The 26,050-nt window shown below is 39.3% G+C and overlaps 1 protein-coding gene across 2 annotated transcripts in view; it reads right to left on the bottom strand.

Moving 5' to 3' along the window:
• Positions 1–292: 292 nt before the first annotated feature.
• ANAPC10 (anaphase promoting complex subunit 10) overlaps positions 293–26,050 on the bottom strand; it is a 337,004-nt gene continuing 311,246 nt past the window's right edge. The window contains exons 10-14 of one of the 2 annotated variants that reach the window (XR_011738867.1): positions 4,439–4,591; positions 3,792–3,815; positions 3,097–3,176; positions 2,262–2,449; positions 293–1,824 (exon numbers count right to left, since the gene is read on the bottom strand). The gene's annotated coding sequence lies outside the window, so the exon portion shown is untranslated. The remainder of the gene's footprint in view (positions 1,825–2,261; positions 2,450–3,096; positions 3,177–3,791; positions 3,816–4,438; positions 4,592–26,050) is intronic. The other variant, XR_011738868.1, reaches the window with a different exon arrangement.

The following is a 26,050-nucleotide window of genomic DNA, read 5'->3' as shown; positions in this document are numbered from 1 at the left end:
TGCTGTCTGAACGTGCTTTTTCAACATTATCTCCCCACTGCTTCCCAGCAAGCTGCTGCTGCCACCTACCCCATCCGCCCATAACGCCTGTGTCTCTCAGCTGATCAGCACGCAATGTAACCACAGTGCAGCGAGCCAAACAAACCGCTTGGTGAGCGCATGTGTCAGGCCATATGCTGCACAGACTTCACTTACACAAATAATTCCAAGTTCACAGGTAGCTTAACTGCTAAGCAGTCAGCATCCACTCTTGTGGGACCAGTCACCCAAGCCAGAGGAATATTTTTTTTATTATTTCAGCAATCACAAACATTTTGAACAGCGCAATAACAAAATGTGAACACCAAATAGCAAATAGTAAATATTATTTTAGTACAGAAATTCTGTAAAAGTTCAGACAAAACACAACCACTCTGAAAACATTTCCAAAAGCAGAATCATTCACATAGAGGCTTGCAAACACCAATTAAAAAGTACTGTAAACATGGTTCATATTAATTATTCCTGGCAAATGTTTCTTTTTCTTACTTCCTCTGCATTCAACTAGTTTGTTTCCAAAGGCACTCTCGATTTAGAGTCTAAAAAAGCATTCAAGCTCTTACTGAACTTCTGTTTAATGGAAGGAAAACAAACGTACATTAAAAAAACACACAAGAAGCAGATATAGCACAATCTCCCACCCCTAATAAATATCACTGCAGATGTAATTCATACAGTTACCTCATCTTAAACGCAGAATAAGCACATGGAAATGAAGAAGATATCTTTATCTATTGAGCAATGGAAAAAGTGATGAACTTTTAAATATTTCTTTGCATAGATAGTGACTTTTTCTTTCATGAAGTCAGCTGAAAATACCTCTTTGGTTTTCATGAGGTAAGTACAGACCCCAGAAAGAAACTGCTTTTATGCTTTTATTTGCATAGAATGTCAGCCAGTATCTGAAATTGAAAGCTGACAGCATTCTTCTCTCCTATTACTGAGGAAAATGACTGGCTCAAGAAGCTTGTTCAGGTTATGGAATTTCTCTGGGTACTAGTGGCAGCCTTCTCGCAACACAGATTTTCACACAGATTAATTTACACATACTTGCAATGTTATAGGCAAGGATATGAATGTATATTGCGCTCGTGATTACTGAGCTTTGGCTTCAGGTCAGGGTGTGAGACTATTCTGTTACTCCGTTCTATGAGAGCATCTACCTAGTGAGAGAGTGCAACACAGTTCAACTCTAAATTCACACTTCAGTCTAAGGTACCATAACAAGCTTTTAGCAATGAGCCTTACATTGGAGCCACTGGCCTTTTAGACGGCTACAATACAACAGAAAAAACAGCACAGCAAATAAACGAAATTTTGCAGTGGCCTGCTTTCATTAATGACTCCTAATAAATGTCAATGAATGAGTATCTAAATCAAAGATGTAGTAGTAGTTTAAAAATAGCCTTAAACAATAACACTGTGTATATAGGCCAGTAAATTAAACACAGCCTAGGAAACTCCTAGGCACTGGAATACTACTGTTGATGGTGGTAAATTGGTTTTTGACCCTAGCTAAATTTTGGAAGCTAGAGCCCTCCAGGAACCGTTTCCAATAGGCAATTCACACACATGCAAGTACAAACACGGGCTATACCAGCTCGTCTCAACAGTAGCAATGTTCCTGTGTAGGTTTGATTTATTGGAACAGACATAGCCTAAGTGTGCCGTTTTCTGTAATTAGGATCTCTTTAATTTCAAGAATTGAACTTTTATGAAGATACAGCTCTTCGGGGAATGCTGTTTAAATAGCTACAACAGAGGATTTTCCTTTTTTCTTTCCTCCTAAAAATGACATAAGAAAAGAAAAACATAGAAAAATATTACTGGGAGAAGAGTAGGATGGAAATACACCTCATTTCAATATATAACAGGTTAAATACACAGCAAAGGCCATAAATACCGATAATTAAGTTTCCCAGAGCCTCTAGTATCACACAGTTCTCAGAACTGGATTTAGTTACGGTATTGATGAGGAAAGAGATTATAAGGCTTGAGGCTTTGCAGCAGTTTGACCTTTCTCTTGTTACACTACAGGCAACGCATGTCATGTCAGGAGGCATTTCAGAACCTCCCTGGTTTTAATGTTTCCCGCAGTTTTCATGCTTTACTTAATAGCATTGACTGAGACTTTGTTGGTAACAGGATTTTCTTGTTAACTGACATTTGAAATGATTTTGAAGTGATTTGAAAGGCTCACTGAAAAAGGGAAAATTACCGACCTGAAGTCCCATGGTATATGCAGTTTTGCCATACAGGTGCACAGACCAAAGGGTCATGCAACAGCGCTCCCACTGTTAGCGTAATGCGCTTCCAAAAGGCCACTCGCGTTGGTTCTCAAGCGTTGAAAATCTTGTAAGGCCACTCCAGGTTCACCACAGGGGTCAGAATTGTTTTCAACCAAACTTCCCTGTGCAAGAAATACAAATACATTATTATCACTGCAGCATGCATCTGAGCTACAGAAAAAAACCAAAATCGGTAATGTTAATATTAGTGTTTATTCTGCTGATACTTTTCCTTATATTAATTTGTTTCATTAATACAGTAGGCTATCTTCACATACCTGAACCTATAGTGTTACTGTATTTATTCTAATTATTAGATAATATTTTAATTTCTTAACAAATTAACATATTACAGATAAGACTGCAGTTGCAAATTAATTATAGTATTCAAAGGAACTCAGACATCAAAAACTCACTTGAACTTTCAATAGCCATCTCTGATGCAGGAACTTTAATGACAAAAACTGTCATTAAAGGGAAAATAAAACTGCAAACCAGGAACTATACCAACTAAAATGTGAGCAGATACGACCCAGGAAGGGAGGCATAGCGAAGGTAAATTAAACCTTGATTACAAGATGACTAATTTTAAGAATGCTTTCCATGGCAAAAAATCCCAGTGGAAAAGCAGCTCCAGTGCAAATGAACACAATAAATCTGAGTGAAAAGTGAAAAAATTGGGAAGCCGACACTATATATTCTATAACATACACAGATAAATATACATACATAAACAAATATCCAAAGGTAAAAACTTGGACTTACTTACCTTTGATTTTTTCCATACGCAACAAGCACCAATAATTACAAGAATGCAAAGGAACACAACAGTCATGCTGATTCCTGCCACTAGAAGAGCAAAAAGAAGGTAATCATGACTCTAAGCCATTGAGAAAATGAAAAAATAATACCTACGTTCATGATGGATAATGATGCAGTACAAAATGGTTATATGTGACATTAAAATCTAGGTACTTATTTTTCCTACAAATAAAAATCTCATTCAAGTCTGGATTTGTACAGAAATGAACCCTGCCTATTACAGCTGATTACAGTCAATTATTTTTGGCAGTGCAAATTATGTGCCATATTCATCTCCAATCTTAATATACCAACAGTTATTGCTGCTCACAGTATTATTTGCTACGGATTTTATTGAAAGAAAAAGCCCCAAATACTAATTATGGTAATAAGAAAGCAAATTACTACTATTTAGTCTAGTAGAATGATATTCTTATAACTCAAATCACCAAAGAAATACCATGATTTGCAGTTAAGGAGTGTCTTTAATACTTTTCCATAAAAACAGACGTTTCAGGCTAACGTAAGCAAGTCCATACAGAGTTTGTTTTTTTTTTTTTTTTTAATCTAACCAAGTGCAGTAAAAGAAGTGAAAACTCCAAAACTTAGGTAAAGAAAAAATATATTTAAGCAGGAGTATACATACCGAAGTTTTCAACCTACCTATCAGAGATGACAGATGTTCTTCTGTTAGAAGGGAAAGAATGAAAATTAGAAACATGAGAAAACTGTACAACTATGTGTTAGGAAGCTAAAGCTGTTTTTCCCACTTTTTTTTTTTTTTTTGCAATTACAAAACACTGATTTTATAGTCAGGTGTTAGAAGGAAACTAGCTCATTATCTCTTGCCAAAATAACAAGGTGCAGCATTAACTACTCTGTACCTACATTCATCATACTTGTACGCTGATTTCTGTTTATGTTCCTTCATACATGCTTGGTCTGTTTGGTGGGTAAGGCTTTGTGTGATGGAGCGCACTTGTATATTCAGAGAGCTGTTGATTTACGTATATTTATAATTAGTCTAAGCCCAAGTCAGAACAGCAGCTTTCTTCAGATCCCACCATGCTCAATGAGGAAGGATTATATATTTCTGCTAAATCAGTTTGTGTTTGTGATTTTTTTTTTTATGCTCTTGGATAGAAAGAGTCATTGGATGGAAAACAACAGGAAAAACAGAACAGTGAATTGACACGACTTGGGTCTGCACACTGAGGGAAGAACTGACTCAGGATTTGAAGGAAGCAATAAATTAAAAAAAAAAACTGGAACAGGATTGCTCTCATGTGGTGGTGTTTTCAATCCAGGACCTTGTGTGTCTTTGGGAGTAAGTAAGGAACTATCGGGATTGCTCTCATGTGGTGGTATTTTCCGTTCAGGAGCTTGTGTGGCTTCGGCAGTAGGTAAGGAACTAGTTGGTGATGGGGTGTCCGCAGCAACATTCATATTGGTATGAAGGCATCCTAAAATTAAAAAAAAAAAAAAAACCACAAAATTGCTGAAGTATGTAATACCATTTATTATTAAGGTTGTTTGATAATTTCTGTTAAAAAATCCTGCTTTCAAATGCTCATAATTTTATAACCTTGCCTGCTATTTTACATGTGGGATGTTTCCCTCCATCTGACTTTTCAGTATGAACATTTCACATTGAAATTTCTAAGACATTTCTCAGAAAAAGTTTTGAAAAAAACAAGACTATCATTTACTCAGCTTAAAAACCAAAAAATATATATGTATTCTTCTCAGATACTGTTTCATTGCTTTGGAGTAAGACAATGGAACCCATAAAGGATTATCAGCAGAGCTACAGCCTTTACTAGATGTGGGCACTCTGTGAAAATTAGCAAAAAACTATTTTCATTTGCTTTCATGAGGCTTGACAGGATACAGCAGCTAAATCCATCTGGGATGCTGTTTATTGATATTTACTCTTATTCTCACTTTTCATCTTGCCTTATATGCTTCTCAGATGAGAAGCAATGACTTTAATACAGATGATGGTACTCACTAGCTCACTTTAGTTAGCAAATGAAAACACTCTTTCACATTCCTCCTCATCTTCAGTTGCAAATTAATGAAAAAATAGGTTTTGGGAGGGTTGAAAAATACTTTTGCTGAACTTTTTCTGAATGACAGGAAGAGAGGAAAGCTATATCTTTTGTGAAGTTATTGGAGCATTAAGCAGATGCTTTCTTAGTCTCAGTTGTGACATGAAAAACAAAATAAAATTTATTCTATGGAGGCAAGTTCAGCCAGTGAAATTCCAGAAGGTTCCACATGGGAAATAACTGACTCTGAAAGAGCACAGGGGGACAACGCTGTGCCACGTGAGTTTCATGGACATACAAGTTTAAAAAAATCGACACCATAAAACATCTTACATAATTCTGGTGTCCCCTGAGACCTCATTATCTAATAAAACTCTTCCTAGAATCATGGCATCATGTCCAGGCATAACAGCAACAGGTTCTCTGGAAGGGAGCAAACAGATGCAGCCGTGATGCTGCAATAAAGAAGAACAGTATTTACAGGCAGATGCTGCCTCTCTCGTTGAGAACAGCAATGGGTTTAAGTTGCTCAGTGGGTAGGAGAAAAACTTGCTTTGTCACTGTGAGGCTTTCATAGGACTCTGCCAAGCAGAGCACAGCTCTACAGAGTGGGCCTGCTGATATACATATCTCCATGAACTCCCTTGAATGGCATAAATTCTCAGCCAGGCTTGTGATCTTGAAAGCATGTGTACATTCATGATAAGAAGGTCCATTAGCCAAACCCCTCCAACTTTTAGCACCTTCTTATTATAAATTCTTCCTTTATTGCTGCCTTTAGTGGGACAGAGGTGTAAAGAAAAAAGCGCCTTATGTTGTTGCACCAACTTAGACCAATCATTTTTCTTTTTACAAGGAAACAACGTTCTAGTGAACATTTATGAAAGTGATCCTGTTAGTCAAATATTCTAACTGCTAAATACAAAAATCCTTTCACTATTGTCTAATATTAGACACAAATGATGTAAGAGGTCTCCTATATTCAGTCACAAATTTTGAGTATTAAACATTTTCATTAGACAGAAATTATACAAGGCACTGGGGTCCTGCCAGCCCTAATAATGCAAATGGTGCAGTTGGGAAGGTTGTAAAACTTGCAGAGTGAGATAGCACCTCTTTACTACTACTCCGTAAATTTACAAAGTCTTCGTGGGATGATCAGGAAGTCTTGGTGCTTAAGGTTCTATGGCCAGAAATATTCAATTTTTTGTTTTCTTTGCAGCATCACTGAGATCCTGCCGCTTTACCTGTAACTAGCAGTGCTGACAGAAAACGGGGATGATCTCTATGCGTTGTCATTTCTCTAGTTCTACTACTGATTGTCAGAATACTGATCATTATTGATACTAACATTTATTTTTGTCGTTCATTAATGAATATAAGATGACTAATGTTGCAAGAACTCTTGCCTTTCATTGGCACATGTCTTTCTGTACCTGCAGAAGACTTCTTTAAAATACAATAACCTGACTTATTCTTGAAGTTTTATTATTAAGGGTGCTACAGATATTAATATAGCAAACAAACTGTATGACTTTTAGTGAGTTATGTCTTACTGATAGAGATGTAACTAAAGTAATCATTCATGCGGTACAATATACTAATGAAAAGATAAAAGACATTAAATGATTGTACAATGATTTACAGATCAAGTCATGTAAATTAACATTTAGAACAGACATAGGAATATCTTCAAAACGTAACTGCAAATATTGAAGAGATAGCAATAGCTGAGAAAAGAAAAAGATGTTCACTCACCTGTAAACAACAGAATGAATGTAGGTATTGTCTTATACATTGTCATTTTTCCCTTTTGTATCCAGCACCGCACAAAAATGACAGAAAACAAACCTGAGCTCCCCCTGTCACTGTCCCCACAGTTGTGGTTGTCACCACCGAAACAAGAGCCCTCAAAAAGCCCGTCCCTGCTGCATTTATCATTTCCTGAGCTGCTTATTGGCCAAATCAGACTATTTCCTAAAACAGCTGTTACAAGTGCTTAGATGTCACAGAGGTTGTTTAACGCCAGGAGCTTTGGATGTACTGAAAAGTATTTACTTATTACAAAGCGATGTGTACAGGGAGCACAAAAATTACGAAAGCAACAGCTAAATGACAAGTTCTGTTCATATGTAAACCAAGTTCTGAATCATGGATTTACTAAAACTTTCTAGTTGTGATGAGGATATTTTCAGATCTCACAACTTCATAGCAACTTTGTGCAGATCTCAAAGCTCTCTGTATGCATGGAAAATGTATCCTTTCACAGATGGAAAAGCCTGGGCACAGGAATGTGAAATGTCTGTTAATCACAAAAGACAACCATTTTCTTTTGCACTAGTCACAGGTTATAATATGTTCCTAAATATTCAGTGCACCACAAAAATAAGTATTAAAAGAAAAACCACTTCCAGCCTGTAAAGTGTCATGATGAGTCACACCCCTAGTTAAGTGAGGACCCTTTTAGGAAACAGTATTATGCCTTCCATAACTGCTTCCCAAGTGCATATCAGAATTGTTGGTCAGTATTCCAGGTGGTCTGACACAGGTTTGTGCTTCATCCAAGGGTGTACCACAGATGATGCTGAGTTAACTGTTGATAATTCAAATAAAAAGGAAACACACTTGTCAAGCAAAAGCAGCTAAACTGAGGGAGTGTGGTCTGGATGATCGGGTAGTGAGGTGGACTGCAAACTGGCTGAAAGGAAGAAGCCAGAGAGTTGTGGTCAATGGGGCAGAGTCTAGTTGGAGGCCTGTATCTAGTGGAGTGCCTCAAGGGTCAGTACTGGGGCCTACATTATTCAATATATCCATCAATGACTTGGATGAGGGAATAGAGTGCACTTTCAGCAAGTTTGCTGATGGCACCAAGCTGGGAGGAGTGGCTGACATGCCAGAAGGCTGTGCTGCCATCCAGCGAGACCCGGACAGGCTGGAGAGTTGGGCAGGGAAATATTTAATGAAATATAACAAGGGCAAGTGTAGAGTCTTGCATCTGGGCAGGAACAACCCCAGGTTCCAGTGTAAGCTGGGGAATGACCTATTAGAGAGCAGTGTAGGGGAAAGGGACCTGGGGGTCCAGTGGCATCCTGGGGTGTATTAGAAGGGGGGTGGTTAGTAGGTCAAGAGAGGTCCTGCCCTGGTGAGACCACACCTGGAATACTGTGTCCAGTTCTGGGCCCCTCAGTTCAAGAAGGACAGGAAACTGCTGGAGAGAGTCCAGCGTAGGGCAACACAGATGATTAAGGGAGTGGAGCATCTCCCTTACGAGGAAAGGCTGAGGGAGCTGGGTCTCTTTAGCTTGGAGGAGACTGAGGGGTGACCTCATTAATGTTTGCAGATATATAAAGGGTGAGTGTCACGAGGATGGAGCCAGGCTCGTCTCGGTGACAACCAATGATAGGACAAGGGGTAATGGGTACAAACTGGAACACAAAAGGTTCCACCTAAATTGGAGAAGAAACTTCTTCTCGGTGAGGTGACAGAGCACTGAAACAGGCTGCCACAGTATCACAGTATGTTTGGGATTGGAAGGGACCTCAAAAGATCATTCAGTCCAATCCCCCTGCCGGAGCAGGAATGCCTAGGTGAGGTCGCACAGGAACATGTCCAGGCGGGTTTTGAATGTCTCCAGGGAAGGAGACTCCACAACCTCCCTGGCTCTCTTTAGCTTGGAGAAGAGGTAACTGAGGGGTGACCTCATTAATGTTTATAAATATGTAAAGGGTGAGTGTCACAAGGATGGAGCCAGGCTCTTCTTGGTTACAACCAATGGTAGGACAAGTGGCAGTGGGTTCAAACTGGAACACAGGAGGTTCCACTTAAATTTGAGAAGAAACTTCTCTGTGAGGGTGACAGAGCACTGGAACAGGCTGCCTAGGGAGGTTGTGGAGTCTCCTACTCTGGAGACATTCAAGACCTGCCTGGATGCCTTTCTGTGTAACCTCATCTGGGTGTTCCTGCTCCGGCAGGGGGATTGGACTGGATGATCTTTTGAGGTCCCTTCCAATCCCTAACATTCTGTGATTCTGTGAAAAGGAGTTTGCTTGGCAATATATCATCCTGCTGTCAAAAAATTTCACCCTCTTCCTCTGCTGAAACTATTTCTTTCAAAGTATACAAGAGTACAACTTGGAATACTTGTGTCTCCATGGACTCTCTGTACTACCACTCATTGTTAGAAGGCTTTTCCTGGATGTTCTGCTGCCATGAACCTCCACACATGGAAAAACATAACAGTTAGACTTTCACGAGTGACAAGTTGTTGTCTCAGCAAATATTAACCAAAAACCCCACTACTTTTTACAGTCTCTCCACATCAATAAGATCGCCAAATGGTGCTAAACCCAGACAAACAGGGGTAACAAACATTTGGACAGACACCTCCGTTCCACAAGACAGAATAATGCTTGCAATGATGTTACATTAACAGCTTTTTTTTCTGTGCATGCATTCTTATCTTTTTTTCTGAACATTTCTTTATCAGGTCATAGCAGACCTTTGCAGTAAGAAATGCTGGCACAGAGCTTTCTGCCCTCCAAGTCTGTTGCTAATCAGCAAAAGAAACCACTTTCATTATGCATCCTTTTTCTTTCAAAAACTGCTCCCAAATTATAACAGACATTTTCTTCTAAGACTTTGTTTGAATATCTCCAGTAACAACAATGTTTTATGTCCCTTCTTATAATATCTTATGAATATTTTTCATGGAGTAAGAAATTAATATCTTTATGCATCTCCTCTGTACATCAGAAAAAGTATTCATGCACATTCACTACACAGCTGGAGAACCACAGCTCCTTCTACAGCCGATGGAAAGAGGCAATTCAGAGGGAGAGCCCCAAAAAGGAACTGTGAGTTTCTGAAGTGCCAAAGCTTGTCCCTCAGTTCAGATGGATCCTAGACTGGCCTCTTTTGCCTGAAGCCTGACCATCTATTTAACCTGTGTAACAATTGTACACTCTGCCTACCTTTTCCACCTCCAGACACTCCTCACTTCTAAACACTGAGGAGGACAAAGGTGCAAATAATGAATACAGCTACCCACAGGAGAGGAAGAGGGTATATAAAATGTGTAGGATGCTCATTTGCAACTAAATGTAACAGAAAGTTTTCCTCGGACCACAGAGGAGCTCCGTAACCCACAAATGTGAGCTCTGTATTGACAGGACTTCTGTTTCCTCTGGCTTCAAAGCATAAACTTCTTAAGTCCACTGTTGCCTGACAAAAATGTCTCACTACTGACAAAATCTCTTTTCAGTGTACACTTTATAAAATGGTACCAAAACACTCAGACCTCCTTTTTAGGAGAGACTCCTCATCCAGGCGACCTGACTTAACCAAGGAGTACTGATCCTTATTATTTCCCAACCTTTCCTGAATTACTGCCTGTCACATAAGCACTTTCAGAAAGAAGGACTGGAGGTGTGTGTATGAGACATTTCCATCTCTTTACAGAGATCAAAGGTTTAAAGGAGAAAGGTATTTAATGCTTTAGGATCACTGTGCATTGTACTGAATTCGTAACCAATAAACATCATGCCTACTAGATCACCGACACTTTGCTGAATGATACAAGATCTACACAGTGTTACAAAAGAGGGGAAAAGACATATATACATATATGCATGTCTGATTCTGTTTTTTCTAACTACTTCCTCTTCCACATTGGCTTTGGAAAGGCCAGTTAGATGGCCAGGTAATTATATAGTTGGTGGCTACTGTATCTCCATTTCCCCTCAAGCTTTACAGCAACCAATTAGATGTTTTGCCACAGGTACAGGTTCTTTCCCTACTAGCTCCTCTCCTAGCTTTTGAGTTGTGCTTTGTTTGCTCCTATTTGAATTGTTTGGAAAAAAAAATAACCCTCGATTGTATTTTTGTCAGAATGTTTTGATTTTGAAATTGTTTTGGGGATGGCTCAGTTCTAATAAGTCTTTGACAGAAAACCATTAAATTTCTGCCTGCCTAGAAAGCTGTGCTCCCAGGGTGTGGCACTGCATGGCAGACATACATGGGGATTCTTTGGGACATGGGAATGCACAGAAGACAGACTCAAAGCAGCCTGATGATAGGTAGCCCCACAGCCAGGATTTTTAGAGTTCCCAGATGTATCATATGCAAGAAGCAAGTTTAGAAGTTTCAACTGAGAAGGCATCCTTCCCAGGTTTCTAGCCCTTCAGCCTGGAGGCTGAAGTGAACCCTGAAATCCTGGAATGTGTGGGTGAGCAATACTGCAGACCTGCATTTGTGGCACTCCGCATTTAAAAAACAAAGTAAGGTGCTTAAACTAAGTCATGTAACTCTGAAATCAAGCATGATGCAAAACCTATGGCAAGTCAAACAATCGCTTTGCTTTGTAGAAATTATTGATATATGCATTTGGCCATGCACGCCAAATTTTCTTTTTTCTTAGTAGAAATCATAGGAACAATGGATTATATTTTTAATTTAAAAAGTAGGTAGTAATTATTATGCGTTATCTGTCTAAAAATAATACTTGATGGTCACCATGTAATTTCACATAGTCTCCTAGAACGTGCAGTGCCATGCTGTACAGATGCTTGACCAGGAAACAATGCTTGCTTAAAAAATGCTTGAGCTTCACATCTCTGACTCTATATACCAGACACATAGTCTACAGACAGCTGGATTCAAGCGCAGCTGCCTGAACAAGTGTTTAGGACTCCTTTGACCTGACTCCAGGCCAGTGAGTTCAGATTCAGCTCTAATTCTGTTCTCAGGTACAGAGATGAAATACTGAGCAGGCTGTTAATGTACAATACATTCCTTTCTCCCTTGCAGGGATCATGAGTCTCCCCGAAGGTGGCATCACGTACAGATCTTCTGCACAGAAAAGCAACAGCCAAAATGTCAGTGGAATTGTCACTGAGTGGTTATTGACTGCTGAAGAACAGATGAATTTTGCTTCTAGTGTGATTTTATGATCTTGATCCTTCTATCAGTTCCTCCTCCAGCCCATATTCTCTATAGAATGCTCTTAATCTTCACACTTGTCAATCTCTCTGCTTCAGTTGCCTTACATTGCATTTCTGAAATCTGCTGTCATTGTCACTGCTAGCAAGAATGCTAAACTAAATCCAGTCTTCTACATCTAAAGTGATAGAGCAGCAATAGATGCCCTGCATGACAAACAGTGATTTAAGAAACAAAGCGGAAATTGGAGAGAAAATTCAGAAAGCCACCTGTAAGCAACTCAGATGAAAGTGCATAATTAAGAAAGATTTTGTCAGCCCAGTTCTCCCTAATGAGTTGTCTAAATATCTGGAACCCTTCTCCAACTCTTCTCAGCTCCATTTGCATTTTTTTTCTTGCCCTCACACATTCAAATATAGGCACCTCAGAATTCCTGGAGTGACAGCAAATATAGATACAAGCAGCAGAGAAATAATTAGCCAAGAAAACAGACCATATTCATGGTCTCAGCACCCTGAGGTTCAGGTTAAAGCAGCCCACTGGGCCAATGTACAATTGAGCTAAGGTAATGCAAGGAAGAACACAAATCAGTACACTTAACTCTTCACATAAGTACATTAATCATCAGTAACAAAGAGCTATCTACAGTGGTTGACATATTGCCAGCTGGTGCAATCCTGCCCTGGAGGAAATGATCAGTCATTACCATCAGTGGAGCTGCATTAGCTACTCCTGAGGAACAGAATTGTAAAAGGTAAGAGTACCATCATGTATGAAGAACAAAAAGCAACTAAATATAGTATGTTACTACTAGAAAAGTTGCCTTTTCTATTTCTACAGCCTGTTAGCCTCTAGCAGTAATTCTGTCAAACATGAAATAAAAACTTCTAACACTGTAGGGCAGAAAGCTTGTCTCCAAATTTGTGCATAAAGAGGCTGGCTTCTATATGCTATAGAAATCAACTGTCTTTGGTGATAAATGGTCCTGGCAACAAGTGCTGGAGAATAGTATGAAATTATGCTTACAGAGTAACTTGTAAAATGTCTGAAAAATCAAATATTTTTCCAATTACTTCAGTGTCATGTGATCATTCAACGGCATGTTACAGCTTTTAAAAAATGTACATCCTGAAGTTCTAAAATTCTGGATTTTTGCAGACTAACACTGCCAACAGGGAAGTCCAAGTTGCAAGCTGAAGAAACCTCTGTTATTTGCCATGTACCTTGTGGTAATGCCATGTTATGTCAAAACAAATCAATGTGTGATTCTTTCTATGTTCTAAACAGACCTCTTCAACCTTAAAGTTAATTTAAAAAAAAAAAAAGCACTAGGAAGCACTCACATGACTCAGTGTCACCAGTACTGCTTCGCATCCTACACAGCAGGTTAAGTCCTACTTATGGAACGTGATTGTTACTTTTTTTCAATAGTGCAGAACCCTACAAGTATTTAGAAACATCTCAAGTGTAACACCATTGCAAAAAGTAGATTGTGCATCATTGGTCACACACATTGATTTTCATGTCTATACTACTGTATGTGGCTGGGAACGGTGAATGATGTGAAGTAGAAGATTGGTATGAACAGAAAATTATGATTGGGAAAAATAATAACCATTAAATTAGAAACTATCACATTGAATGATCTACTCACAACACATCTTCTATTTACTCATAAAATAATAAGTGGCATACCTCCTAAACCAATAGACACTTGTAACAAGATATTTCCTATAAGGTGACTCAAAATCATTGTTACTGCAGACTATGTCATTATAGTCTACTAATCTCTTTTTCTGGCACTCATACATATACGCATGTACACCCACACTTATGGTTCTTTTTCCAAGTGAGGCTAAGGAGGAGCTCCAGGGAGATCCTTGCTGAGTTTTCCTCAGAATTATTCAATTGAAGAAGCAGAACTTAACCCCCCGAGCAATGAGCTGCCAGATAACTTCATGGAACAGACTTCTTGAAGCTAGGTGGTTAATGAACAACATGGTTGTCACATGTGGAAGAAATTTTGTCTAATCTGATCCACAGCAACTTACCGGTAGGTTCTCTCTCGAAAATTTATGCAGTGCCTAGCGGATATAGAAAATGGAGGTAAATAGTTCATTCCCCTTCCTGCTTACCTTGGCATAACTACTGACAGCACACAAGGAATCCCAGTATTGGGGACAGCAAGAAGAAATGACTGATGTCTTCCACCTCATATTTGCAGAACATAAAAATTCATCTTATTATCTTTGCTTGGTGAATGGAAAGTAACACATTGGCCTTTCACATTAACTCATTATCCCAGTTGTCTGTACCAGGGCACCAAATGTAGTTTAATTTGAAGAAACTGTCCTCTTTATACTAGATAATGCAGACCCGTAAAAAGCAAAATTTCTATCTCAAAGCATTTTTAGTTTCATTTATGTCTGTCCTGTTTCTCCTACCTGCCAAAACTATGGATTCCCCACAGCGCCTACAGGAATGGAGGAGATTGATCTGTGTATTATTAAATTCCCTAGAAGTTATGCCACAAAATGATCCCCTTTATTGAGGAAGGATCTTTCACAGACCTGGTGAAAAACTGATCCTTAAACCAGACAAAGTTTGCCACCTGTAGCAAATGTCTCATACAGCTCTCATTTTCGTGTTTCCATGTTTGTTTTACAGTGGCATAGTCCTTCATTCACAGACTGCAGGTAGTAGTTTGAATTCAGCACCATATACAAGTTGCTGAAGTGAGAGACTGTCGGTTATTTTTTTTTCACATATGAGCATTTCATTCAGGAACTATAAAATGCTTCATCCGCTCTGCATTTTGTAACGGAGAATAACATTGAGCCCCTTGTGTTTTAGTTCCCTTGATCTATTGACCACACATTTTAAGGAGAGGCTGACAGCTAGCATGTGAGTTATTTTCAGATATCTGTCTCTGTCAAATTCAGAAATCCCAAGAAAATAAACCAAGTGCAGGATTATAAATACATATGAAATCAGAGCTGTCATCACTCTCAAGGATTTTCCATTGTGCATGCTGCACTATTTTTAAGCTAAGATTTCCCAGATGTTTAGTAGGAATGTTTAGAGAGTAAAGCATTTCATTTTTTGATGGTTGCAACATTCTTAAATTTAACCTATTTAAAATTGGGGTTTTGTACCTGATTTGTTTTTCTCAATTGTACAAGTAAATAGAATAATAAAAACGAAGTTTAGCAGGCCTACACAACTCTTCATGGTTTGAAAGCTGTTTCAAAGTTTTAGGTACTTAGTTATTCAGAGGAATAAGATGTGACAGAGACCACCTGAAAGGATGTTCCTCATCTGTGCTCACGCTGGTCTTCCAAGTCCAGCACTGGGTCTGTATTTCTCTCAGCCATAGAGAGGCAGAGCAGGAATTATATTCCACATTGTGTTCCTTCTGCTGACCCATAGTTTACTGAATGCAGCTCCGATGAAACTGATTTAAATTACAAATTTGAATTATGATTTAAATTAGAAAGAAGGAAATTTTATTTAAAATGTTTATCTTATTTTACCTTGCAAATTCTTACAACTGAATACCTTCATCTTTCTGGTCCAGCAGGAGGATAGCTTTACATTTTAATATAAGTAAATATAGTTTGAACATACTTGGAAACCTAATTTTTATGCTGGTTGAGAATGCTGAGTGACCCATTTTCTACATCCCCTAAAATGGTTACTTACTTTTTTTTTTTTTTTTTGTCAAATTGCACTTGGAAGGAAATTGTATTCCACTTGAAAATATCTAAAACAATTGTTCTAGCGGAACTGTACTGTAGAATTGTACTGTGGGTGTAGTTACATTTATGCAGTCCTAAAATTACGTTCGGTCCTTTGAAGGCAACCACGAGGCTGGCGTGGCCCCCGGTGAAAATGACACCCCTGAACTAGAACTTGTAGATCCTATATCCTTATACTCATAATGAGTTCTCTTGTGAATTTTACTCTCATTCAGGCTCAGACTATGGATGATCCAGCCACTAACACAATTTTAAAAGCAGGAAGTATCCCCTCTGAATCTTCAGAAGAGGCTGCTGTTGTCAGAATAGGTCTAAGGTATCCACAGCCTCCAGGGCTTGAACAGTGATGCTCCCACCAGAGCAGTGCTTCGGCTTTCTATACAACAACAGCAGTACACATTTACTACCTGCATACGATTTTTTTTAAAGTTTATAACAGTGACTTAGCTCTCAAACTAAGTTCCCAAGCTTCAGATTCAGCTGTATATGGCTGCTAGATATGACACGGGACATAAGGCAGACAAGTGCCTTCTAGAGTGTTAGGGTACTGTAAGATACAGCAAGTGGTACTATGCATGGTGGGCAACTGAGTCAAGCCCCTACAGAAGGTTTAGTAATAAACTCCTGTAAGAATAAGCAGGAGAACCTCCTACTCCTATAAAAGATCAATAATCCTCAGATTTGTTTTTTCAGACTCTCATGAAGACCGGGGACTGCTGCAGGTTTCATCTTCGTCGGGTTATGCCAGACATGACAGGTAAATTGTGTGTGACGAGCAGGGATGACAAACAGGCTCTCAGGGGCAAAGGGGCTAACAACAGCAACGCACTGTCATTTCTGTGACACATGAATCCATATACACTAGTAGTAACTTGTACCACTGTACTTCTTCCGAATGTGTGCTTCTTGTGCTCCTCAGGCAACATTTGCAGCACTCTGGATCACTATCACCTTGCAGACCATAGTCAGAGGACCACTGCTAGACAGCCACCATGACAAAGCAATAAAATCGTTTACCTTAAGAATGTTCTGCTTACATCTGAATCAAGATTCAAGCTGTTTACTATGCCTTTATTATAATAAAGAAGTTTCCCAGTTCCAAAGTTTTGCTGCAATTCGTATACAGCAAGCAACTGTAATTCACTGTCCGGTAAGGTATTATGTAAGCTGCAGAAAGCTTAAACAGTTGTAGCTTGGTACCTTGTGTTCACTGCCCACAGTCATGAAATCACATCAGAAATGAAGTCATGTAATTGGCTTTGCCACCCAACGCACAGATTTTAAGATTGCACTTATGTCTCTGTTTGTGTAAGTGGATTTGGCACAGTTTATACTACAGGGAAGACTTAGCTTCTGTAGACACCTTCTTTTCTTCTCACACACATACATACATTACTTCTACTGCTTTTACTCAAGTGATGTTCAATAACTATAATGCTAAAGTTCTTCGACCCTAGGTCATTAGCCCTCTCATGACAGACCCAATAAACAATTGAAACAGCTAAGGGTTTTAGGGTTTAGGAGAAAACACCAGAAACCTGCAGAAGATGTCTGTGAGATGAAGGCAAGTTGGAGTGGCAACCTACAGGGCCTGCATGCTGATCTGTGTGTTACCATCTCATAGGAAATGTTCATTCTGCAACAGCAATACCTGAGCCTCTCTGTAGCTTAGACATTCAACACAGTGCTCCAGGAAGAGGCCTTCAGTTCATCCAGGCTCTTCAATTAAGAATCCACCTCAGGATCCTTATCTTTTAAAATGTAATCAGAGAAGAGGGCAACTGCCCACCTCTTCTGTAACAGGTTACACTCCAGAGCACTCAGAGATTCAATTCCTTTATCAACACAAGAAGACTCAAGTCCGCATTGCTAGTGTCCTTTATCACCAACAAGGGGACTACTGTGAGTCTTGCTTTTAAAACTGGATTACAGTGCAGCAAAGTGCTTAAGAACAGCAGGCAGGACGCAGCAACAAAGCTCTCCTTGCTGCTTGTTAGGGTAGTCCTGGAAGGAGAGATCTGAGATTCTCAGCCCTGCCATAAGCATCCCTTCTTGTACTTTATCTTGATTCTATTAAAATATATACCCCAACAGTATCCACATATACATTCAGCTACTAACTCCTTTATGTATAATTTTCTAGTACTGCTTCTCTTAGAGCATAGTTTAATACACTTAAGACTGTTAAACATGAATTATCTGTTATTTGCACGTCACCAAGTTAACATTAGCCAAAGAAAATTTGCTATTACTTAAAGTTTTGGTGAAGTACAGAGATTCCCTTCAAGGGAGAGATCTATACATCCTTTAGAAGTTATATCTACCAAGGCACTTTGCCTAAGTGACACAGAGTGCCTGGACCTTTCTAGCTGCCCGCTGCTTCCCTAGCTGACTGCACAGCTGTGAGGTTCACAATTGCTTTGCATTTTGATTTCCATTCAACAATATTGTTGTGAAGGAAAAGCATGAGATAGATTTTCTTATCTTTATGTCTTCCCATGGCGAACAATAGCCTGATCTCACACCAGAGCATGCTATGATAAAAAGAGACATCATAATAAATAAAGTCTCAGGCTCTGAACCATTGTGGTCTTTGACCATTACTTTTACAAGGGGGTACTTAAGTATCCCATCTTCCCAGCTAAATTCCAGCTGGCTAATAACGTTACCTACTTAAGCCTCATGCATAGCCTGATGGACATGTTGAGTTTCTGGCTGAAGCAGGACATTTCCAATGTAACTTTGGTTCCTTTTCAGAGAGTGAAAAAGTGACAAATGCCTGAAATAGATGAATGAAATGTGAATATTCTTGCACAAAATCCATTTTTACAAGTATAATTTTCTGCAGTCTTACAATTAGCATAAATCTTTTCACTTTCCCTAATACACTAAGTTGCTATAGTATTACTTTGTATGGAAAGTATTGCAAATTAAAAGCTGATGTCAGAATTTTTAGCACTGAAAAAAAGGACGCGACTGTATTTCATGTTCTTGCAAACAAATGCTTTGCAGAAACTTTGAGTACCTGTTCTCTTCCTTGGGCACTAGAGGTCACCAGTGGTACAGAGACGGGGAGAGGGATTGGTTTTATGATCTTCAGCAATACAGAGAGAGGCCTCAATCCCTCTCCTGTGACTTTCATTTAAGTTGTTACTGGAAGTCCTTTGGCATTTCGATTTTTGGAAGAGCAAGAAGATTAAACTATTTCTTTCAAGTGCAATATGCCTCAGATGTATAGCTGTGTATCTCTTTGAAAGGGATGGGTGTTTCTTGAAAATATGATTTATTCGTCCCTCTGATACTTGAGAGTTCCTTGGCTGATACCTGCTGTATTTGAGCTCTGAGTAATGTTGTTGAGACAGAACCACAGAACACCCAGCAGAAACACATGTTGTTTCAAACGAAACAGCATGGCCCATTTCATGAAAGAAACAGTGCTCCTTTACTGGTTCCATGTGTGGCATGTGAAGGGTTCACTGAAGCAGAACGTTCAAGAACACCAGTTGCGTTATTTGACTAGGAGACCACACCATCTTTTAATACATTCAGGACTTACTGTTTCTATGAGTGACGCTTACAACAAAATACCCCAAGTCCTTGTGCATGTGAAAAGGCTCAGAAATGCTCAAAATTTTATCCTAGAACACAGCCGTTCCTTAGAGAAAATACATCCAACTTTTAACCCCTAAAAGAAGGAAATTTGCTTAAAATATTTTTTTATCAGATCGGTAGTTAAATTTAACAACCATAAAGTTTACACACTCTATCAGCTATTTATATTATGCATGATACTAATATGATCCTAAATAAGAAGCAGGTTTTTAGCAATGATTCATTTCACAGAAGTGTTGAACTGGTACAGTGTAATAAACATACTGTGATTATGGAGACTGACAAAGTCTTTTTGGCACGTTTAAAGCTATTCCCATGTTAGATATCAACTCAAAGATTGCTTTGTCAAAAGATTTCACAAGATTTTGGATATTAAGCCTATCACTGATCTAAATTTTGGTAAAAAGTCTATCGGAACTCTATAAACCCTGAAACCTGCATTAAGTAGCAATACCACACCGGGTTTTTTCATGCTTGCTTTCTTTACCGAGGTTTCATCTAACTTTGAACTCTTTTTACTTTGAAGTGCAGTACGTAAAGAATTTTTAATGTTACACAAAATCAAAAATCAGGCAGGCAGAACTCCCGCCCTTCAAAGATTTAAAAACAACTGGACACTATATGCTACATATTTTCACTACTTTGTTTAAAATAGCATAGTGATGTACTTAAAACACTTCAGATCTGTGTGTTGTTTATGATGCTGTAAACTTACAGAAAAGCATGAAAGTCACATTTTCCACCACATCCAAGGAGACAAATTTAAAATTACAGCTATTGGAAATCTCTTTTACGAGCTATGTGAAAGGTGTGGTTAAATGCAGCGCTATAAACTTTGGTCTACAATACCCTACATATTGCAACTCCTTGACAGTGTTAACGAAAAGAAAAATCAATTTAGATTGAGACTTCTAGCTACATTCTAACTTTTTTATATCCTTTTGAAAGGAATGTGAGGGCATGTGCCAATCTAGCCCACATCTTATACATCCTTGTATTAGCAAGACACAAAAGAAGAATACAGCAATATACAAGTTAACGCACTACTTATGATCAAAGGTAAGCAGGAAAGACAGCTCGGCTCAGTGGGGAAGACTGTCAGGCGGTTGTGTGAAGCTTTGTGAGTCAGGCAGCAGATCTGGGACACAACGTGGTGGAGGGTCTTTTCTTGCGAGCTCCTACAGCTTCTGCTCATGGGCTTTTTTCTTTTCTCTGTTCTTCCCACTTTTCTCACCCGCTCACAGCAAACATCAGCTGAGTGTAAGCAGAGCATAATGTGGCACACCTAAAATACTGCCGTGCCTGTGCATGGAGGATGAAGCACCAGCAATAGCTGAGAACTGTGCTTGTATGGGGAAATCACCACGGGGCAAATCTAATTGCTTTCAGCTTCTCTTGGGCAACTCACCTTTGCAATGCAGCATCAACACATATCAGATACGGTCTTTACTGCCCACAGTATTGATGCAGTATGTCTGAACTGGACTTATTTAAACAAATGTTTTTTTGCTTAGTGCATTCAGGCTGGTAGCTGTGAAGAAAATGAGTTAGGTACTGGATTAAGAGATACAGCTCTGCAATCACTTTACAATAAAAACATGTCAGCTTTCACCTGGAGCAGTTCTCCATTGCGTGTACCCTGCAGCTGGGGAAGTGTGTGTTATATTGGCACAAATGCTGGTGCTGGCACAAGACAGCAAACACAGGAAGGGACGGATGGGCCAGCCCTTTTGGCAGAAGTCTGAATTAGCTTGACTGAAGAGTCATCATTGAACTGCAGCACGTATTTTACAAATATGCCCATGAAAGACAGAAGCTGGCATCAAAAGACATGAGAGAGGGCCTTAAATTTACCCTTTAATGTAAAACATCCAGGGGTGTTGATATTCAGGATATGCTACTAAGTTCATCACAAACCTTTGTGGATGTGGGTACCAGCAGAGGGTAAGGGTATTAGCATATAAAATGGGGCTATGTAGCTGGGTTTGAAGAACCAAGGCTTTTTTCTTTGCTGATTCCAGAGCAGCTTCTGACATTTTTACTGTAATAATTTACTACAGTTTTCACATTTGGTGAATATATGTAGGTCCTGGAAAACCTCTTCTGTATTTACATAAATCTACTATAAATAAGGCACATTTGCCTTCATCCACCCATCATACAGCTCTGGAACTAGAGGAAGTAAATATTGGACCTGGCAAATATAATATTTTATGCCTCTAGTCGCTTCCCATTTTCTTAACTTTTATCATCTTCCAAAATTATGTTTCTATTTCAATTATTCAGTTGTTCTTTTTTTTCCTCCTAAAGATACCTGCTTGATGAGAAAGCTCCATTCAGATGGAAAACAGCATTCTGATTAGGAGAATATCTGTTCAGATCAGTGAACCCAACAGATGGGCCAAGTTCATCAGTTTTCAGATTCTTTCCTCTAAGTAGCTGAAACCCTCACTGGTTTCAGCAGGGGATCAATGTGTTTCTCAAGTCCTTAGCCTTGCTCTACCTGCTTTGCAGACCTTGCAGAGTTAGGTAGTTCACCTGGACATTTGTGGCTGTCTCTAGAGGCTATAAGTAGTTCCCCTCCCTTGGGCCGAGGTCTATGCTCAAAGAAAAGAGGCTGCACCCATCAGGGCGTTGGCTCAGAGGAACCTGGCTGCTCCTTTTTCTAAAGAGCTCTGGTTTGCTGAATATGTCAGGGTAACTTTCGGCACGTAGAAATTGCTCAGACTTGAGACCGGAGCACAGAGCCCTGCAGCATCAGGGAGGTGACAGAGGTGGCTCAGAGCTCCCTGTGTGCTTTGTTCACGGACCTCAGCGTGCATCTCCAAAGTTGTTAAGGTTTTCCACCAGACTTGTGCCATACCAGGAGTGAAGTTAACCATCACAGCTACCTTTGCTGTCAGAGACCCTGCAGTCAAAGCAGGAATGCAAGTCCAGGCTGATAGCCAGCTATCCTGAGCCTGTGTAGTTGCTGGACTTCAAAAGAAATGAACTTGTAACACAGAGACTATGTTGGTGGGGGAAGGGACAGCACTCTATCCATGGCCACCCACTGCCTAGAAAAAGTCTGGCAACAGGGGTGTTATTCTTGTTCCATTGGCAATCGTGGGACTTCTGCTAGACTTGATCCTAAATGAATGCATTTTTCTGACCCGGAGTCCTTTTATGTGGTTCGGCATGGAAAAGTGCCATGGTATTTGTCACAAAAAGTCCTCGCTGGCTAATCTGTTTTTAGGATTGTTGATGGTTTATAAATTAGAATTATTAGTCAAACATTGCTCTGTGTGTGCAAACTCTCAGGACAGACTGGGGCTATAGGGACAGCATGGAACCACCTTTCTATGTATGGTAAATTATTCTGATACAAGAAAAAGGTAGTCAGAGCAAAAACAGAAGGACACATAAGCATTTTACCCCTGACACATACTTTAATGTATCTATCTTGTACTGGCCACAGAACATTTATGTATCTCCAATAAAAGAGAACTTACGTACAAAAGCCCTGGCAGGTTCCATGTAAATATTCCGTATGCTCTGTGGCAATTAACTGCTTTGTTGGTACTTCTTTGCATGTTAAACAGGGACACATTAACAATTTAAAGATTACAGAGGCAAAACTAGATGAGTCTACTCATTCTCTTTAATCAAAGGACACCTCCTTCAGTAGAGCACCAGCCTGCCGTTCCTAGGCATGGAGGATGCTCATGCTAGAGGTGAGCTGAAAGAAGTATTAGGTGGTGAAGAACCCTTCCCGGGCATGTGACCAAGTGAAGGAAGTTCTGTTACTGACAGCGGACTGAAATAATGACAAAACTAAAGTTGGCAGGCACTTAGGTATGTCCATGTGCTGCCGTGCTAACCCCATTTCAGATGTCACACTGCCAGATTCTCTCACTCCCTTTATATTCCAAATGCCTTGTTTATCCAATTAGCATGAGAAAAAATGTATAAAAACATACATATGCTGCTAAATTCTATGAAAGATGTAGATCTGAGTCTAGAACTGCAGAACGTTCAAAACAGCAAGGAACTCTCAAATCAGGTAGACCCTGTAATATTTTGTCATTCTGCACCAGGCTGAGTTTTGAAGGCCCTTTGCCTGTTCTCTGAATGAACCTTATTACATTAAAATGTTCTTGGTGAAATGCAGAGCCGATGACAAACCTAAAACCACTTTGGTTTAATTTTTAAAAAAATTTGGTATTTTTTTCCCCCATGTTCCTCCCCGCCCCTAAAATTCAAAGCTTGAAACTCAGAAATGGGGAATGTCATTGAATGTGGAAGAAAATGACCATGTTAGCTGCTCATGAAGCTCTAAAGGTTGGCCATTTGCAACTGGATAATGTTTCAAATGGAACACGGATCTTTTGTACCAAGTACCGCGTGAAAATCTGTCCTTGCAGCTGTTGGTAACTATTTTTTGCATCAGACTGGTTCTGATAAACTTCCATTTTTATTTTTTTTCGGTCGTCTCCACACAAACAGATATTCGAAGCTTTGGGAGAATGACTTCCTTGACCCGTAGTTTTGCGGGTGATGGAATCCAAATTCTGTACATTCCACTCTTTTTCCAGGAACGCTAACTACAAAATTAATACAATGTGCAAAACACAGGACAAATCTAAAGATCAAATGGAGGAGGAAATACACCAAAAACAAACTCCTGTTTACAATAAGACAGAGTTTAAAACCACAGAGTAACTATGCTTGTCATTCCCTCCACTCAATTTCATTTAATAACCTACTAAATATATTTGCTTTGATTTGCATTTCAACCGAAGGATTTCATTCTCTTTTCTTTTAATAGGCAACCTGAAATACGTTATTTGTTCTGTGTTTAGCAGAAGATTTTAGAAAGATTAGAAAGGTTTGTATTATTCAAAGTCACATGAGAGTGAGAGCACATGGCAGCTGCTAACTGCTTTGCACTGAGCTTTCCATACACATAAGTGCGCATGTGTGTATAAAAAAAAATAATATATATATACACACACAGACAAATACAGTAGATAAAAGCATACAAGGTCAGCTTCCAGATAATTCCTCTAGAGCATTTGATACAGCTGCTGACAGAAGGCTGCAAAGCTATATGAGCAACTGGCAAATCTATAGTGGCAACTATTCCTTGCCAAAATTTGTTGGGCAACTTCTCATGTAGAGGAGGGTCCTGAAGCAGTGACTTGAATGGTCTGCACCCTCACCTTGCTCAGAACCCCACCCTGTTTTTAATCCTTTTCACCTTGCAGACGATAAAGGATCTTCAGACCTCTGTTACCTCTCTAAAGGATGTGCAAATGTCTGAGTGGGGATCAGACTTCTTTGGATTTCTGGGCACTGGAGGCCTTAATGGCATAGTGTGAAAGGAAGGAGAGGCTATCTTTCCATACCAGCACTTGATGTTGGTTTTTAATCTCTATCTACCACTGTCAAAAGTCAAGTTATGACACACAACTAAGAGAATTCATTTCATGTGAAGTCTATGACATTGGAGATATGCTCAGCTTCCAAAACACAAACATAAACCCCCTTAGAACTATGATCTCCAACAGTACCATTTAATACTGCCTAATAGACATTCTTATTTCCTTGATATCAAACAACTCCAAAGGATGGTCTGTGCAGACTAGAATAAAACCTGCTGTTTCAATAGGTGACAATGTGTGAAGTTGAGCTAATACTCCATATGCACAGAGTAAGATAATATGCACAGAGTACAGCCTACCACACATTCTACCATGTAAATGAACATATATTATCCTTGTCTACAATTACAGCTAACTGAGGATAAGCACCCATTCATTTGCATCTTTTAGAGGTACACAGTGTCAGCAACGGGTGATTTTTGAAGTGTTAATGTGCAAACTTAAGACATTTGCAGTCACAAAGGATTATTTTATTTTTTCTAAAAAAAAAGTGAACATGTGAAAACAGGGAAAAAAAAACTTAAATTGCTGAAATATGCAAACTCAGACTATACAGAACTGACTGTCAGACTGACTGCCATTTACAACAGTGGGCTGTATCTACCACATAAATCTAGAGAAGAACTGAAAAAACTTAAAGCCTATAAAGTGACTGAGGCTAAACCTGAGATGTTAATTTGGTTAAAATATTTCCTGCTTTTTGTGGGTTTTGTTGCTTTTGTTGGTGGTGTTGTTTTCTCAGTTTAGTTCACCTCTGTCAGTCAGTCCAAGTTAAGACTGATTTTTGCAGTAATGGGCACAGCTCACATGTCAAGGGTAGTGGTGATTAATACACCAACATTTTTCCAAGTCTGGCTAAGCCTGCACAATCTTTCTTTCCTTCCTCTTCCTCAACCTCTCTCCTTCTTTCATATAGAAGATTCTCTAAAATTTAAGCTTGATCCCAAGTAGAGAAACAAAGGGAGTTTCATGACTGGCCAGAGATACACTGGATCTAAAATACAGAAATTACTAAATTTGACATTAACTGTGGTTGCTTACAAGCCATTGCCTCAGTCATGGTTTAATAGTGTTTACAAGAAAAGGAAAGGAATGGTCAACATATGTTGTGGAAACAATGAGTGACCCTGGTGGAATGGGTA

Source organism: Patagioenas fasciata, chromosome 4, assembly GCF_037038585.1.
Source record: "Patagioenas fasciata isolate bPatFas1 chromosome 4, bPatFas1.hap1, whole genome shotgun sequence".
NCBI classification, from domain to species: domain Eukaryota; kingdom Metazoa; phylum Chordata; class Aves; order Columbiformes; family Columbidae; genus Patagioenas; species Patagioenas fasciata.
The sequence above is the reverse complement of the archived record's forward strand: the minus strand, read 5'-3'. Positions and strand labels throughout refer to the sequence as shown.